Genomic DNA, 15771 nt, shown 5'->3' with positions numbered 1-15771 from the left:
AAACACACACACCAAAGAAAAAATATTGAAAGCACTTAGAGAGAAAAATCAAGTTACCTACAAAGGCAAGCCTATCAGGATTACAGCAGATTATTCAACACAAACTTTTAAAGCCAGAAGGGCTTGGGGTGATATATTCCAAGTTCTGAAAGATAACAACTGTCAACCAAAGTTACTTTATTCTGCAAAGTTATCCATTCAAATAGACGGAGAAACAAGGACATTCCATGACAAAAGCAGGTTAAAGGAGTATTTGAAGACAAAACCAACTCTACAGAAAATACTTGATAGAAACCTCCATGCTGAAGAAAAGGAAAAGCACACATATAAGGAACCTAGAAAAAAAAAGCAATACTCAAATGCTAGTTAACAGAAGAGAGCACAGGTAGAACCAGAACCACACAAAAAAAAAAAAATGGCAAACATAAATACACACCCTTCAATAATATCTCTTAATATCAACAGCCTCGATGCCCCAACGAAAAGACATAGATTCGCAGACTGGGTTAAAAAGCAGGATCCTACAATTTGTTGTCTCCAAGAAACTCACCTTTCTACAAAGGATAGACATTACCTTAGGGTGAAAGGTTGGAATACGGTGTTTCAAGCAAATGGGCCTAGAAAACAAGCAGGGGTTGCTATCCTAATATAGGACAGGGTAGACTTTAGTCCAACGTTAGTCAAGAAAGATAAGGAAGGTCACTTTATATTGATTAAGGGCACACTACAACAGGAGGACATGACAATCCTAAACATATATGCACCTAACATGGGGGCTCCCAAATTCATCAAACAAACACTATTAAAACTAAGGTCACAGATAACACCAAACACAGTGGTGGTGGGTGACTTTAACACCCCACTCTCATCAACTGACAGGTCATCCCGGGAAAAAATAAACAGAGAGGCAACTGGACTAAATGAGGTCATAGAAGGAATGGACCTAACACATATATACAGGACATTTCATCCAAAGGCTGCAGAATATACATTCTTTTCAGCAGCACATGGAACATTCTCTAAAATACACCATATATTAGGACACAAAGCAAATCTTAACAAATTCAGGAAAATTGAAATAATTCCTTGCATTCTATCTGACTACAATGGAATTAAACTACAAATCAGTAGCAAGAAAGGCTATAGAGCATACACAAAATCATGGAAACTAAACAATACACTACTAAATGATGAATGGGTCAATGAAGAAATCAAAAAGGAAATCAAAAAATTTATAGAGTCAAATGATAATGAGAAGACAACATACCAAAATCTCTGGGACACAATGAAGGCAGTTCTAAGAGGTAAATTTATAGCCTTAAGTGCCTATATTAAGAAATTAGAAAGGTCGCAAGTAAATGACCTAATGCTTCACCTTAAAGCCTTGGAAAAAGAAGAACAAGGCAAACCAAAAAGTAGTAGACGGGAAGAAATAATAAAGATTAGGGCAGAAATTAATGAAATAGAAACAAAAAGAACAATCCAAAGAATTAATGAAACAAAGAGTTGGTTCATTGAAAGGATAAACAAGATTGATAAACCCTTAGCAAATCTGACCAAAAGAAAGAGAGAAGAGACACAAATTAATAAAATCAGAGATGAACAAGGTAACATCAACAGATTCCAGAGAAATTCAAAAAATCATGGGGACATACTATAAAAGCATATATTCCACAAAATATGAAAATCTGAAAGAAATGGATGATTTCCTTGATCTATATGACCTACATAGAAAATGAGATTAATCACTTAAATAGACCTATAACAAACATGGAGATCCAAACAGTTATCAATAATCTCCCAACTAAAAAAAGCCCAGGCCCAGATGGATTCACTGCTGAATTTTACCAGACTTTTAAGGAAGAGCTAACACCATTGCTTCTTAAGCATTTCCAGGAAATAGAGAAAGAAGGAATTCTACCAAACTCCTTCTATGAGGCCAGCATCACCCTGATACCAAAACCAGGCAAAGATAGAACAAAAAAAGAAAATTACAGACCAATCTCTCTCATGAACATAGATGCAAAAATTCTCAACAAAATATTGGAAAACATAATACAAGAATATATCAAAAAGATCATTCACCCTGATCAAGTAGGCTTTATCCCAGAGACGGAGGGATGGTCCAACATACGCAAATCTATAAATGTAATACATTACATAAACGGGTTGAAGGACAAAAATCACATGATCATCTCATTAGACGCAGAGAAAGCCTTTGATAAAATCCAACATCCCTTCATGATAAAAGTCCTACAGAGACTGGGAATAGAAGGAACATATTTCAATATAATAAATGCTATTTATGACAAGCCTACAGCCAACATATTACTAAATGGGGAAAAACTGGAAGCTTTTCCACTAAAATCAGGAACAAGACAAGTGTGTCCACTGTCCCCACTTTTACTTAATATAGTTTTGGAAGTCTTAGCCATAGCAATAAGGCAAGAGACACACATAAAAGGGATACAAATTGGAAAGGAAGAGATTAAGTTATCATTATTTGCAGATGACATGATTCTATACATAAAGGACCCCAAAGACTCTACTAGCAAGCTGTTAGAGCTGATCAAAACCTACAGCAATGTAGCAGGATACAAAATAAATACACAGAAATCAGTAGCCTTCATACATGCTAACAACAAACACACAGAGGATGAAATCAGAGAATCACTCCCATTCACAATTGCATCAAAAAAAATAAAGTACCTTGGAATAAACCTAACCAAGGAAGTAAAGAATCTCTACAATGAGAACTTTAAAACACTCAAGCAAGAAATTGCAGAAGACACTAGAAAGTGGAGAAACATCCCTTGTTCCTGGATTGGAAGAATCAATATTGTGAAAATGGCAGTCTTACCTAAAGCAATCTACGCATTTAATGCAATCCCTATCAAAATTCCAAAGGCTTTCTTCATGGAAATAGAAAAAAAAATCCAAAAATTCGGTTGGAATCACAAAAAACCTCGAATATCTAAAATAATACTGAGCAACAAAAATGAAGCAGGTATCACCATACCTGATTTTAACCTATACTACAGAGCCATAGTAACAAAAACAGCATGGTACTGGCACAAAAAACAGACATGTAAATCAGTGGAACAGAATAGAGGACCCAGATGTAAGCCCAAGTAGCTATAGCCGCCTGATATTCGATAAAAATGCCAAAAATACTCAGTGGAGAAGAGACAGCCTCTTCAGCAAATGGTGTTTTGAAAACTGGATTTATACCTGCAGAAGGATGAGAATAGATTCTTCTCTCTCGCCATGCACAAGAATTAAGTCCAAATGGATTAAAGACCTTAACATCAGACCGGAAACTCTGAAACTGCTAGAGGAAAAAGTAGGGGAAACCCTTCAACATATTGGTCTTGGCAAAGACTTTCTGAATACAACCCCAATTGCTCAGGCAATAAAACCACAGATTAATCACTGGGACCTGATGAAATTACAAAGATTTTGCACCGCAAAAGACACAGTGAAAAATGCAAAGAGGCAACCTACAGAATGGAAAAAAATCTTTGCCAGCTATATATCTGATAGAGGATTAATATCTAGGATATACAAAGAACTCAAAAAGTTAAATAATAAGGAATCAAACAAACCAATCAAAAAATGCGCTATGGAGCTAAATAGAGAGTTCTCAAAGGAAGAAATACGAATGGCATATAAGCATCTAAAAAAATGTTCTACGTCACTAGTCATCAGGGAAATGCAGATTAAAACTACATTGAGATTCCATCTCACTCCTGTCAGATTGGCCACCATCATGAAAACAAATGGTCATAAATGTTGGCGGGGATGTGGAAAAAAAGGAACCCTTCTACACTGCTGGTGGGAATGCAATCTGGTCCAGCCATTGTGGAAGGTTCCTAAAACAGCTAAAGATTGATCTACCATATGACCCAGCTATAGCACTCCTAGGAATATATCCAAAGGACTCATCTCATTTCCTTAGAAGTACATGCTCAACCATGTTTATTGCTGCTCAATTTATAATAGCTGGGAAATGGAACCAGCCTAGATGTCCCTCAACAGATGAGTGGATAATGAAGATGTGGCACATTTATACAATGGAGTTCTACTCAGCGGTAAAGAAAAATGAAGTTATGAAATTTGCAGAAAAATGGATGGACCTGGAAAGTATTATACTAAGTCAGGTAACCCAGGCCCAGAAAGCCAAGCATCACATGTTCTCTCTCATATGTGGATCCTACCTACAGATGACTGGGCTTCTGCATGAGAATGAAAATACTTAGTAGCAGAGGCCAGTAAGGTAAAAAAGATACATAAAGAGTAGAGAAAGGAAGGGAGGAGGATACTTAATAGGTTCATATTGTATATATGTAATTACAATGATTGTAATGGGGAGGTAATATGATGGAGAATGGAATTTCAAATGGGAAAGTGTAGGGGTGGGAAGGGAGGGAATTACCATGGGATATATTTTATAATCATGGAAAATGTTAATAAAAATTTTTTAAAAAATAAAATAAAAAAAGTAAAAAAAAAAAATCAAAACAAACTGCCAAAAAAAAAAAAGAACCTCTAAACAATGAAAACAAAGACAGAGTGATAAATGCAACAAGAGAAAGACAGCTTATTTTATACAAAGATAAGCCCATCAGAATTACCTCTAATTTTTCAATGGAAACTTTAAAAGCCAGAAGGGCTTGCCATAAAAGACTCAAAAACTTAAAAAGCTGGGCTGGAGAGATGGCTTAGCAATTAAGGCACTTGCCTACAAAGCCTAACAACCCTGGTTCAATTCCCAGTACCCACACAAAGCCAGATGCACAAAGTGGTACATGTATCTAGAGTTTGTTTGCAATGGCTAGAGGCTATGGTATGGCCCATAGTCAGTCAGTCAGTCAGTCTCTCTCTCTCTCTCCCTTCCTCCCTCCCTCCCTCTCAAATATAAATGAACAAATAAATAATTCAGGGGAATGAGAACCCAGTGTACTGCATCATGATGACAAGGGTAAAGCTGTATGGAGTGGCACTGATTAAGGAAGGCCTCAGTGTTTAAAAAAAACATTTTTTTAAAGCTTAAAAAGCTATGGCTGCCAACCCATACTACTTTACCCAGCAAAAGTATCCCTTATAATAGAAAGTAAAAAAAAACTTTCCATGATAAAAGCCAGCTCTATCAATATATATGAGCACAAAGCCAACCCTACAGAGAATACATCAAGAAATACTCCACACAGAAGAATCAGACAACCAAACTCAAGAGGCCACAGGAGGAAAAAAAGAAAAAAAAGTCAAACTAAGACATAGAACCTGGGCATGGTAGGGCAGGCCTTTAATCCTAGCACTTGGGAGGCAGAGGTAGGAGGATTGCAGTGAGCTTGAGGCCTGGGACTATGAAGTAAGTTCCAGGTCAGCTGGGATACAGTGAGACCCTACCTCAAAAAAAGACAAAAAGCTGGGTGTGGTGGTATATACCTTTAATCCCAGCACTCAGCAGGCAGAGGTGAGAGGATCACCATGAGTTCAAGGCCACCTGAGATTACATAGTGAATTCCAGGTCAGCCTGGACTAGAATGAAACCCTACCTTGAAAAAAAAAAAAGAAAGAAAGAAGACAGGGCTGAAGAGAAGAGATGGCTTAGTGGTAAAGGCACTTTCCTGCAAAGCCAAAGGACCCAGGTTTGGTTCCCCACAATCCATGTAAACCAGATGCACAAGGTGGCACATGCATCTGGAGTTCAATTGCAGTGGTTGGGGGCCCTGCTGCATCCATTCTCTCCCTCTCACCTCCCTCTTTCCATCTCTCTAAAATATTTTTTTAAAAAAAAAAAAAAGACAAAAAATGGGCTGGAGAGATGGCAAGCAGTTAAGATGCTTGGCTGCAAAGCCAAAGGACCAGGTTCGATTCCCCAGGACCCATGTAAACCAGATGCACAAGGTGGTGCATACATCTGGTGTTTGTTTGCAGCAGCTGGAGTCCCTGATATGTTCGCTCTCCCTGCCCCCTCTCTCTCTCTCTCTCTCTCTCTCTCTCTCTCTCTCTCTCTCTCTCTCCTCTTTTTCTCTCTCAAATAAATGAATAAAAATAAAATATTTTGGGGGCTGGAGAGATGGCTTAGTCGTTAAGCACTTGCCTCTGAAGCCTAAGGACCCCAGTTCGAGGCTCGGTTCCCCAGGACCCACATTAGCCAGATGCACAAGGGGTCACATGCGTCTGGAGTTCGCTTGCAGTGGCTGGAGACCCTGACATGCCCATTCTCTCTATCTGCCTTTCTCTGTGTGTCTGTCGCTCTCAAATAAATAAATAAAAATAAAAATTGTTTTAAAAATAAAATAAAATATTTTTTTTAATTTTTTTTTAATTTATTTATTTGAGAGCGACAGACACAGAGAGAAAGACAGATAGAGGGAGAGAGAGAGAATGGGCGCACCAGGGCTTCCAGCCTCTGCAAACAAACTCCAGATGCGTGTGCCTCCTTGTGCATCTGGCTAACGTGGGACCTGGGGAACCGAGCCTCGAACCGGGGTCCTTAGGCTTCACAGGCAAGCGCTTAACTGCTAAGCCATCTCTCCAGCCCAAAATAAAATATTTTTTAAAACACACACACACACAAAAAGAAAAAGCTAAAACACATAAAAATAGGCAAAGCTCAAAAAAGAACCAAACTCCATAAAGTCTTCAGTATGACAGGGATTAAATCAAACCTCACAGTTGTAACTAAACATCAGTGATCTCAAATCCCCAAGCAAAAGACACAGGTTAGGGCTGGAGAGACTGGTCAACAGTTAAGGCACATGCCTGCAAAGTCTAAGGAACCCAGTTCAATTCCCCAGTGCCCATGCAAAGTTAAATGCACAAAGTGGCACATGGGTCTGGAGTTCATTTACAGTGGCTACAGGCCTTGGTGAACCCATTCTCTTTCTCTCTCTCTCTCTCTCTCTCTCTCTCTCTCTCTCTCTCTCTCTCTCTCTCTTTGCCTCTTTTTCTCTCTCAAATAAAATAAATAAAATGCCTTTTTAAATTTTTTGTTTTATTTTATTTATTTATTTGAGAGAGACAGACAGAGAGAGAGAGGTAGAGAGAGAATGGGTGCACCAGGGCCTCCAGCCACTACAAACGAATTCCAGATGCATGCACCACCTTGTGCTGCTGGCTTATGTGGGTCTTGGGGAATTGAGCCTCCAACCGGGATCCTTAGGCTTCACAGGCAAGCACTTAACTGCTAAGCCATCTCTCCAGCCTACTTTTTTTTAAAGACACAAGTTAACTGAATGGATCTATCCATGTGCTGTTTACAAGAAACCAACTTCACCATTAAGGACAGACATCTCTTCAAGGTGGAAGAATAAAAAATGATTTTCCAAACAAATGGAAATAAGAAACAGGCAGGTATGGCTATAGTAATACCTGACAAAATCGACTTCAAACCAAAAGTAATCAAAAGAGACAATGAACTAGAGTGAGACTCTACCTTGAAAAACAAACAAACAAACAAAAAAAGAGACAATGAAGACTACTCATCAAGGAAACTAACCAACAATGGAATATCTCAATCATAAATATAAATGCACCAAACACATGTGTATCATATTTTATAAATCAAAATCTACTTGACAAAAAAAACAGAAATAAATCCCAAAACCATCATAATAGGGGACTTCAATTCCCCACTGCCATCAATACAGAGATCATCCAAGCAAGAAATTAACAGGAAAATAGTGAAGCTTAAGAACACCATAGACCAATTAGACCTAACAGATATCTATAGAACATTCTACCCCATTCTGCAAAATAAACATTCTTCTCAGTAGCTCATGGACCCTTCACGAAAATAGACCATATAGGGGCTAAAGAGACAGCTCAGCACCTAAGGTCCTTGCCTGCAACCAAACGAATTGGAGCTGGAGAGATGGCTTGGTAGTTAAGGCACTTGCCTTTGAAACCTAAGGACCCAGGTTTGATTCCCCAGTACCCACATAAGACAGAGGCACAAGGTGGCATATACATCTGGAGTTTGTCTGCAGTGGTCAGGAGGCCCTAGTTGCGTCCATTCTCTCTGTCTGCTGCTCCCTCTTTCTCTCCTTCTCTCACTCTTCCTCAAAATAAGTAAATAAAGTATTTTTTAAAAATAAATGAATTGGAAATTTTTTTTAAAAGCAATTTTATCTGGGCGTGGTGGTGCACACCTTTAATTCCAGCACTTGGGAGGCAGAAGTAGGAAGATTGCCATGAGTTCAAGGCCACCCTTAGACTACATAGTGAATTACAGATCAGCCTGGGCCAAAGCAAGAACCTACCTTGAAAAACTAAAAAAAATAAAAAAATTTAAAAAAAAAAAATAAATAAATAAAACAATTTTAAAAATTGATGAAGCGGGCTGGAGAGATGGCTTAGCTGCTAAACGCTTGCCTGTGAAGCCTAAGGACCCCGGTTCGAGGCTCGGTTCCCCAGGTCCCACGTTAGCCAGATGCACAAGGGGGCGCACGCGTCTGGAGTTCGTTTGCAGAGGCTGGAAGCCCTGGTGCGCCCATTCTCTCTCTCTCCCTCTATCTGTCTTTCTCTCTGTGTCTGTCGCTCTCAAATAAATAAATAAATAAATATTAAAAAAAATTGATGAAGCAAAGAACTGGTTCTTCAAAAAAAAAAAAAAAAAGTAAACAAGATTGATAAACCCCTGGTCAATTTGATCAAAAGTAAAAAGAGAAGTCTGAAATTAACAAGATTAGAAACAAATATGAGAGGTCACAACTGATGACCAATGAAATTGGAAGAATGATCAGGACCTATTTTCACAACCTCTATTCCACAAAATTGGATAACCTATGCTGGCTGTAGTAGCAACACCTTTAATCCCAGCACCTGGGAGGCAGAGGTAAGAGGATCACTGTGAGTTTGAGGCCACCTTGAGACTACATAATGAATTCCAGGACAGCCTACCTCAAAAAAAAAATTACTTTTTTGATAACCTGGAAGAAATGGATGAATTCCTAGACACATACTGCCTACCAAAACTAAATCCAGAAGAGATATATTACCTAAACAAACCTGTTATATCAAGTAATACTTAAAATGCAATTTAAAAACCTCCTGTGGGCTGGGAGTGGTAGTGCACACCTTTAATCCCAGAACTCGGGAGGCAAATGTAGGAGGATCACCGAACACCCTGAAACTACATATTGAATTCCAGGTCTTCCTGAGCCAGAGTGAGACCCTACCTCAAAAAACCGAAAGGAAGGACGGGAGGGAGGGAGGGAAAGAAAGACCCAGGAGTTTTATTAAAGTTTATAGCTTGGATTTCCAGCTGCCTGGTTGGAAGAGTGTCATTGGGGGCAGATCCTGGGGTCCAGCCTTAAGGTGTGTTTGGGGGTGGATCTGATTTCCAGCCTAAAGGTGTGCAGAATGAGCTCTGAGGATCCTGCTGCTGCAGGTGCATGCTCTTGCTTGTGGTACTGGCTGTGTGGTTTTGTCTCTCAAATATCCAAAACTATCCTCAGAAAAAGAAATACTTCTACAGGTATTACCATAACCCAATTTTAAATTATACTACAAAGCTATGGTAATAAAAAGGCAACATGGTACTGGCACAAAAACAGACACATAGATCAATGGAACAGAATGGAAGAACAAGGCCTTAGCTCAAGCAACTACAGCTGCCTGATCTTTGACAAATATCCAACAGTACACACTGAAGAAAAGATAGCATTTATAATAAATGGTATACGAGAAATTGAATAACCACATGTAGCAAAACTAATCTAGATCCATTTCTCTTACCCTACAAAACAATCAACTACAAACCGGTTAAAGTTGTCAATATAAAACCTGAAACTCAAAAGTAATTGGAAGGAAAATTGGGAGAACTCTCCAAGATATAGGAGTGTGGAAACACATCCTGAACAAAACCACAGTGACTCAAAAAATTAAACAAACTCAACCAGTGGGGTCTCATGAAACTAAAAAGCAAGTATACAGCCAAGCATACCATCAATAAAGCAAACAGACAGCACACAGAATGGAAAGTGTCATGGGAGCTACTGTGTGGTAATGGTCATCAACAGTATGAATAAGCAGGAAACTCTGAAAACTACACAATCAGCCAGCTGGACAATAAGTACACACTTGTGCAGTAGTGGCACACAGCCTTGGTGGGTAACAAAATGCCCTCCAATTAGACAAGAGGCTCTCTTAATGGGAAAAAGCTCACAACTGGTACTGGGAACCAAATCAGTTCCCCATGGTCAGGAAACTCACAACCACCAGAAAGAAGCCCTCATTATTCTCTGGACAAGTTGCATAGGTATCCTCACCTCTCAAACTTTCATACATATCCCCCTTAGTCAAAGCTGCTCTCACCCTTGATTGGGGAATCTTTTATTTTACAGATGAGAGAGAATACTGGGGAGATCCAAGGCCCACCAATTTGACAAGAAGACAACTGACTGCTCACCATGAGATGTGCCACATCTACTACATTTACCAGGGTCCAGGAGAAACTGCAGAGAAAGCAGGGACATAAGTATTGCTTCCAGTGCTAGCCTGACAACCATCCCCAGGGAAACAGCAACAAGCACTAGTGTATGGAAATGCATCATAACAGAAATACAGAGGCTATAGAGAACTCAGCACTAAAACAGACTGCTAACACACTGCCAAGGCTCAGGGACTGTTGCAGAAGCAGGGACAAGAAGATTATCTAAGAGCCACAGGGTAGGTAGAAATATCCTGAGGCATAGCCGCCCCCTGCCAAGGCTTACAGAAGCCCTAATTACCTCACAGTGAACACCAAGAACCTTACTGAAGAAGGCCCTCAGGGAAATGGGGATTGCCATGAGTTCAAGGCCAGCCTAGAACTACAGAGTAAGTCCCAGGTCAGCCTAGGCTAGAGTGAAATCCTACCTCCAAATAAATAGAAAAAAGAAAAACTAGCAAACAGCCCATACTACTAGAGACAAATCCAAAGCTAAGCATAAGAGGTCTTAGCCCAGTATACACACCTCTTCCCATGCTCAAAAACTTAGATGTTACATACATCACAAACATGTAATTTATTCTAACGTCATAAAGAAAACTCCATATTTTCCTTATCCAGTCATCAGTAGATGGACGTTTACGTTGGCCACATTTCCCAGCTGTCATGAACAGAACATCAGTGAACACAGATATGCAAGTAGCCCTATGGTATAATAGAGTCCTAAGAGTATAAGCCCAGGAATGGCATAACATAAAGTCATTCAATTTTTTGGTTTGTAATAAACTTCCTCAATGAGGTCCACAGCAACTGTACCAATTTACCCCCACCAACAATGAGTAAGAGTTACTGCCTCCTCACATCCTCACAAACATTTGTCATTAGTTTTCTTGAGACAGCCATGAAACTTTCAGGAAAATGGATGAATTGTAAAGAATTAGTGAGTGAGGCAACCCAACCCAACCCTCCCCCAAATCATATGTGGTTTCTAAGTTTTAATGTTTGTGTGTGTGTAAAAACAAGGGGAAAGTATGGCTATGATTCAAGACAGGAGACCACAGGTGGGAAACAAGAGGGGATGAGAAGGGGGGGGAGGACACAGGGAAGCAGTAGAATGAAAATATAAAGGAAGCACAGTTGGGAGAGAGAACACAAAGGGGGAATGCAGGGGGAAAGGGAAACAAAAAAGTTGTCTGTGGGCTGTGAAGATGGCTCAGCAGTTAAAGGTAACGGCTTTCAAAACCCTGCTGGCCTGGGCTGATCCAAATTTAATTGCCCAGTACACATGTAAAACCAGGTGCTTTGTGGTACATGTGTCTGGAGTTAATACCCTGGCTTACCTGTTCCCTTCATATTCGCATTTTCATATTCTCTCTCTCTTCCTTTCTCTCTCCTCTTAAATAAATATATATCCTACATTTTAAAATTGTTTGAAGGCCAGGCGTGGTGGCACATGCATCTGGAATTTGTTTGCAGCCCTGGCGTGCCCATTCTCTCTCTCTCTCTCTCTCTCTCTTTCTCTCTCTCCCCCTTTCAAATTAATTAATCAATTAATTAACTAAAATGGAGCCGGGCATGGCAGCACACACCTTTCTTTTTTTTTGGTTTTTCAAGGTAGGGTCTCACTCTAGCCCAGGCTGACCTGGAATTTACTATGGAGTCTCAGGGTAACCTCGAACTCATGGGATCCTCCTACATCTACTTCCCAAGTGCTGGAATTAAAGGCGTGTGCCACCACACCCAGCTCAAGCACACACCTTTAATCCCAGCACTCAGGAGGCAGAGGTAGAGGATTGCCATGAGTTTGAGGCCACCCTGACACTCCATAGTAAATTCCAGGTCAGCCTGGGCTATAGCAAGATCCTACCTTGAAAAACCAAAAAAAAAGAAAGAAAGAAATCAAACAACCCAATCAAAAAAAATTGGATTATAGAACTGAATAGTTTTCAAAAGAAGAAATACAGTTTGTCAATGACATCTAAAAACGTGTTCTACATCCTTTAATCAGATGACAACAAATGCCCATGTTCAATTCCCCAGCATCCACATAAAGCCAGATGCACAAAGTGGCACACACATCTGGAGTTCATTTGCAAGAAACCCTGGTGCAGCCATCCACACACAAACACATAATTTTTCTCTCTTAAATAAATAAAACTACTTTTTAATAACTTAAAGATGTTATAAGCCATATGGAAACATTTATTTACTAGCTAAATAATATGTGCTAAAATAGAGGGCTGTAGAGATGGCTTAATGGCTAAGGTGCTTGCTGTCAAAGCCATAGGACCCAGGTTCAGTTTCCCAGGACCTATGTAAAGCCAGATGCTCAAAGACACATGTATCTGGAATTCATTTGCAATGGCTGGAGGCCTGGCATGCTCATTCTCTCTCTCTTTCTCTCTCTCATAAATAAATAATATTATAAAAATTGAGAAAATTTGAGCCAGGTGTGGTGGCGCACATCTTTAATCCCAGCACTTGGGAGGCAGAGGTAGGAGGATCACTGTGAGTTCAAGGCCACCCTGAGACTACATAGTGAATTCCAGGTCAGCATGAGCTAGAGTGAGACCCTACCTCGAAAAAAAAAAAAAAAATTGAGAAAATTTGGGCAGACATATCCTGTGGAGGTAGATAATGTTGTGCCCAGAAGCCATAGAATGTGACTAGAAAATTTCAGTGCCAGAGTGGGATACCTTCCAGAGAGTTGTTGGTCCCCAAAACATTACAGGCTATTTCCAAGGCTCTTATTTGCACACTAGAACTAAATGGAAGACCCTATTGCTAAAAAAAACTCGACTGCTTGGGCTGCAAGTCACTGAGAAATCAAGCTGGAACTGAGCTGAAAACTTCCTCCCTGTTGACTAGCTGCCAAGATGCTGGGAAGAGCTATGCAGCATGTTGGGAGAGAGAAGTCATCAATGCAAGCTTTATGGCTGGCCCAATCCGAATGCACCAACTGGTACAATAGTGGCATAGGAAAAACAATTTGTTCTCTGACTACTTTTTTTTTTTTTTTTGAGATAGGGTCTCATGCTAGCCCAGGATGTCCTGGAATTCACTATGGAATCTCAGGGTAGCCTCAAACTCACGGCAATCCTCCAACCTCTGCCTCCCAAGTGCTTGGATTAAAGGTGTGTGCCACCATGCCCTGCAACATTTGAGACTGCTCCATGGGAGGAAATTCCTACTAGGTACTGAAAACTTAATAAAAATCCTATGTCTGAGGAGGTCATAAGCCCTAGAGGAGAATCTACCACTACTGTCTAGCTAAATGCATATATTTTGCCTACCAATGTGCCCTCTACTTATGTTTATGCCCATATATTTGAGAAGAGAAACAACTTCTTTCAAATGGTGATGACTACTAGGATGACTCAAAACTAAGTAAGGTGCTGAGAAAACGTGACTGGAGTTTTTAGTACTAAGTGAAACATCTCTAGCACACTCTTCAGGCTCAGCGACCATTGCAGAAAAGGTGGCAGATAAAATACAAGAGCCAAAGGATGAAAAGGACTGCTTTAAATGCTATCTTCCAGACACAAAGTGTCCTTGATATTCATGACCTCATAGTGGCTGATACTACCTACATAAGACCTGCATAATAGGAGGAAAAAATATGATTACATCAAAATTGAAGAGAGACTAGTTGGGGAAAAAAAGGAGGGGGGATTCACTCTAAGGAGAAAGTACTCAGGAAGAGGAAAAGGGAAAGTGGTGAGTGGAGATTATGCCATGACATATAGTCTAAATGTATGGAAGTTGTCAATAAAAAGTTTCAAAAAATGAAACCTAATTCTATGCTAAAAGATAATTTAAAAAAAAAAAGCAAAAGAAAGCTCACAGCTTAGACACATGCATTGCTTATGGCTGGGAAACTGTCACAGTATAGGGTTGGTAAGAAGAAAGCTCCTCCTACCATCCTTACAGAGGAACAGAGAACTCTAGCTCCTACACAACAGGTCTGCATTTTTCCCAGACAGAAAAGCAGTCACATGTCTCCTCTCACCAGAACCTCAATCAGGCAGCAGAAGTCAACAGAGGTGCAGTGCTACTGTCCACCAAAGCGCTGTCATTAGCATTGTTTCATCTAACCTGCTCACCTCCACAAATAATCAGTCACAGTTGTCTAGATTGTGACATGGGAGACAATACATCTGAGTTTATACCTAAACTTTTACCATCACTGTAATTTTTACTTTAATTTGAAGTCACCAAGCAAAGTTTGGCCCAGCAGTATGTCAGCAAATTAATAGATGAAGAATAGATGAAGCCAATTTATATTGAAGACTAAAATGCTTTGTGGCACAGTGCTGGAGAGATAGCTCAACAGTTAAGGTGCTTGCCCACAAAGCCTCACAACCTTTGTTTGATTCCTCAGCACCCACATAAAGCCAGATGCACATGGTGACATGTGTATATGGAGTTCATTTGCAATGGCTGGAAACTCTGTTGTGCCCATTCTCTCTGTCTGTTTTCTATCTCTCTCGGCTTGTAAATAAATAATTTTTTTTAATTTTTTGGTTTATTTTTATTTATTTATTTATTTGAGAGCAACAGACAGAGAAAGAGGCGGGGGGGGGGGGGGACAATAGGCGTGCCAGGGCTTCCAGCCACTGCAAACAAACTCCAGACGTGTGCGTCCCCTTGTGCATCTGGCTAACATGGGTCCTGGGGAATTGAGCCTCAAACCAGGGTCCTTAGGCTTCACAGGCAAGCACTTAACCGCTAAGCCATCTCTCCAGCCCAAATATTTTTTTTTTTTTTTAGATGAGACAGCCATTCTGGCATCTCATCTAATACCATCATATCCGTGCCCTACTCTTACAGCCTCAGCTTTTTTTTTTTTTAATTTTTTTTTTATTTATTTGAGAGCGACAGACACAGAGAGAAAGACAGATAGAGGAAGAGATAGAGAATGGGCGCGCCAGGGCTTCCAGCCTCTGCAAACGAACTCCAGACGCGTGCGCCTCCTTGTGCATCTGGCTAACGTGGGACCTGGGGAACCGAGCCTCGAACCGGGGTCCTTAGGCTTCACAGGCAAGCGCTTAACCGCTAAACCATCTCTCCAGCCCCCAAATATTTTTTTTTAATAGCACTTAGGAAGCAGAGGTAGGAAGATCTGGAGTTCAAGTCCATCATCAGCTATATAGTGAGTCCAGCATAGCCTAAATCAGGTAATATATATATATACATACATATATATATATATATATATATATATATATATATATATATATATATTTTTTTTTTTCACAAAGAGGGCTGGAGAAATGGCTTAGCAGTTAAGGCACTTGCCTGCAAAGCCAAAGGACCTAGGTTCGATTCCC

General features: G+C 40.1%; 1 protein-coding gene across 2 annotated transcripts in view; it reads right to left on the bottom strand.

Moving 5' to 3' along the window:
- The window catches only part of Fut10 (fucosyltransferase 10), a 175623-nt gene that overhangs the window by 140395 nt on the left and 19457 nt on the right, over nucleotides 1-15771 (bottom strand). The window lies entirely within an intron of this gene.

Source organism: Jaculus jaculus, chromosome 9 (genome assembly GCF_020740685.1).
Source record: "Jaculus jaculus isolate mJacJac1 chromosome 9, mJacJac1.mat.Y.cur, whole genome shotgun sequence".
NCBI classification, from domain to species: domain Eukaryota; kingdom Metazoa; phylum Chordata; class Mammalia; order Rodentia; family Dipodidae; genus Jaculus; species Jaculus jaculus.
Note: the sequence above shows the minus strand (reverse complement) of the source record. Positions and strands in the feature narration are given on the sequence as shown.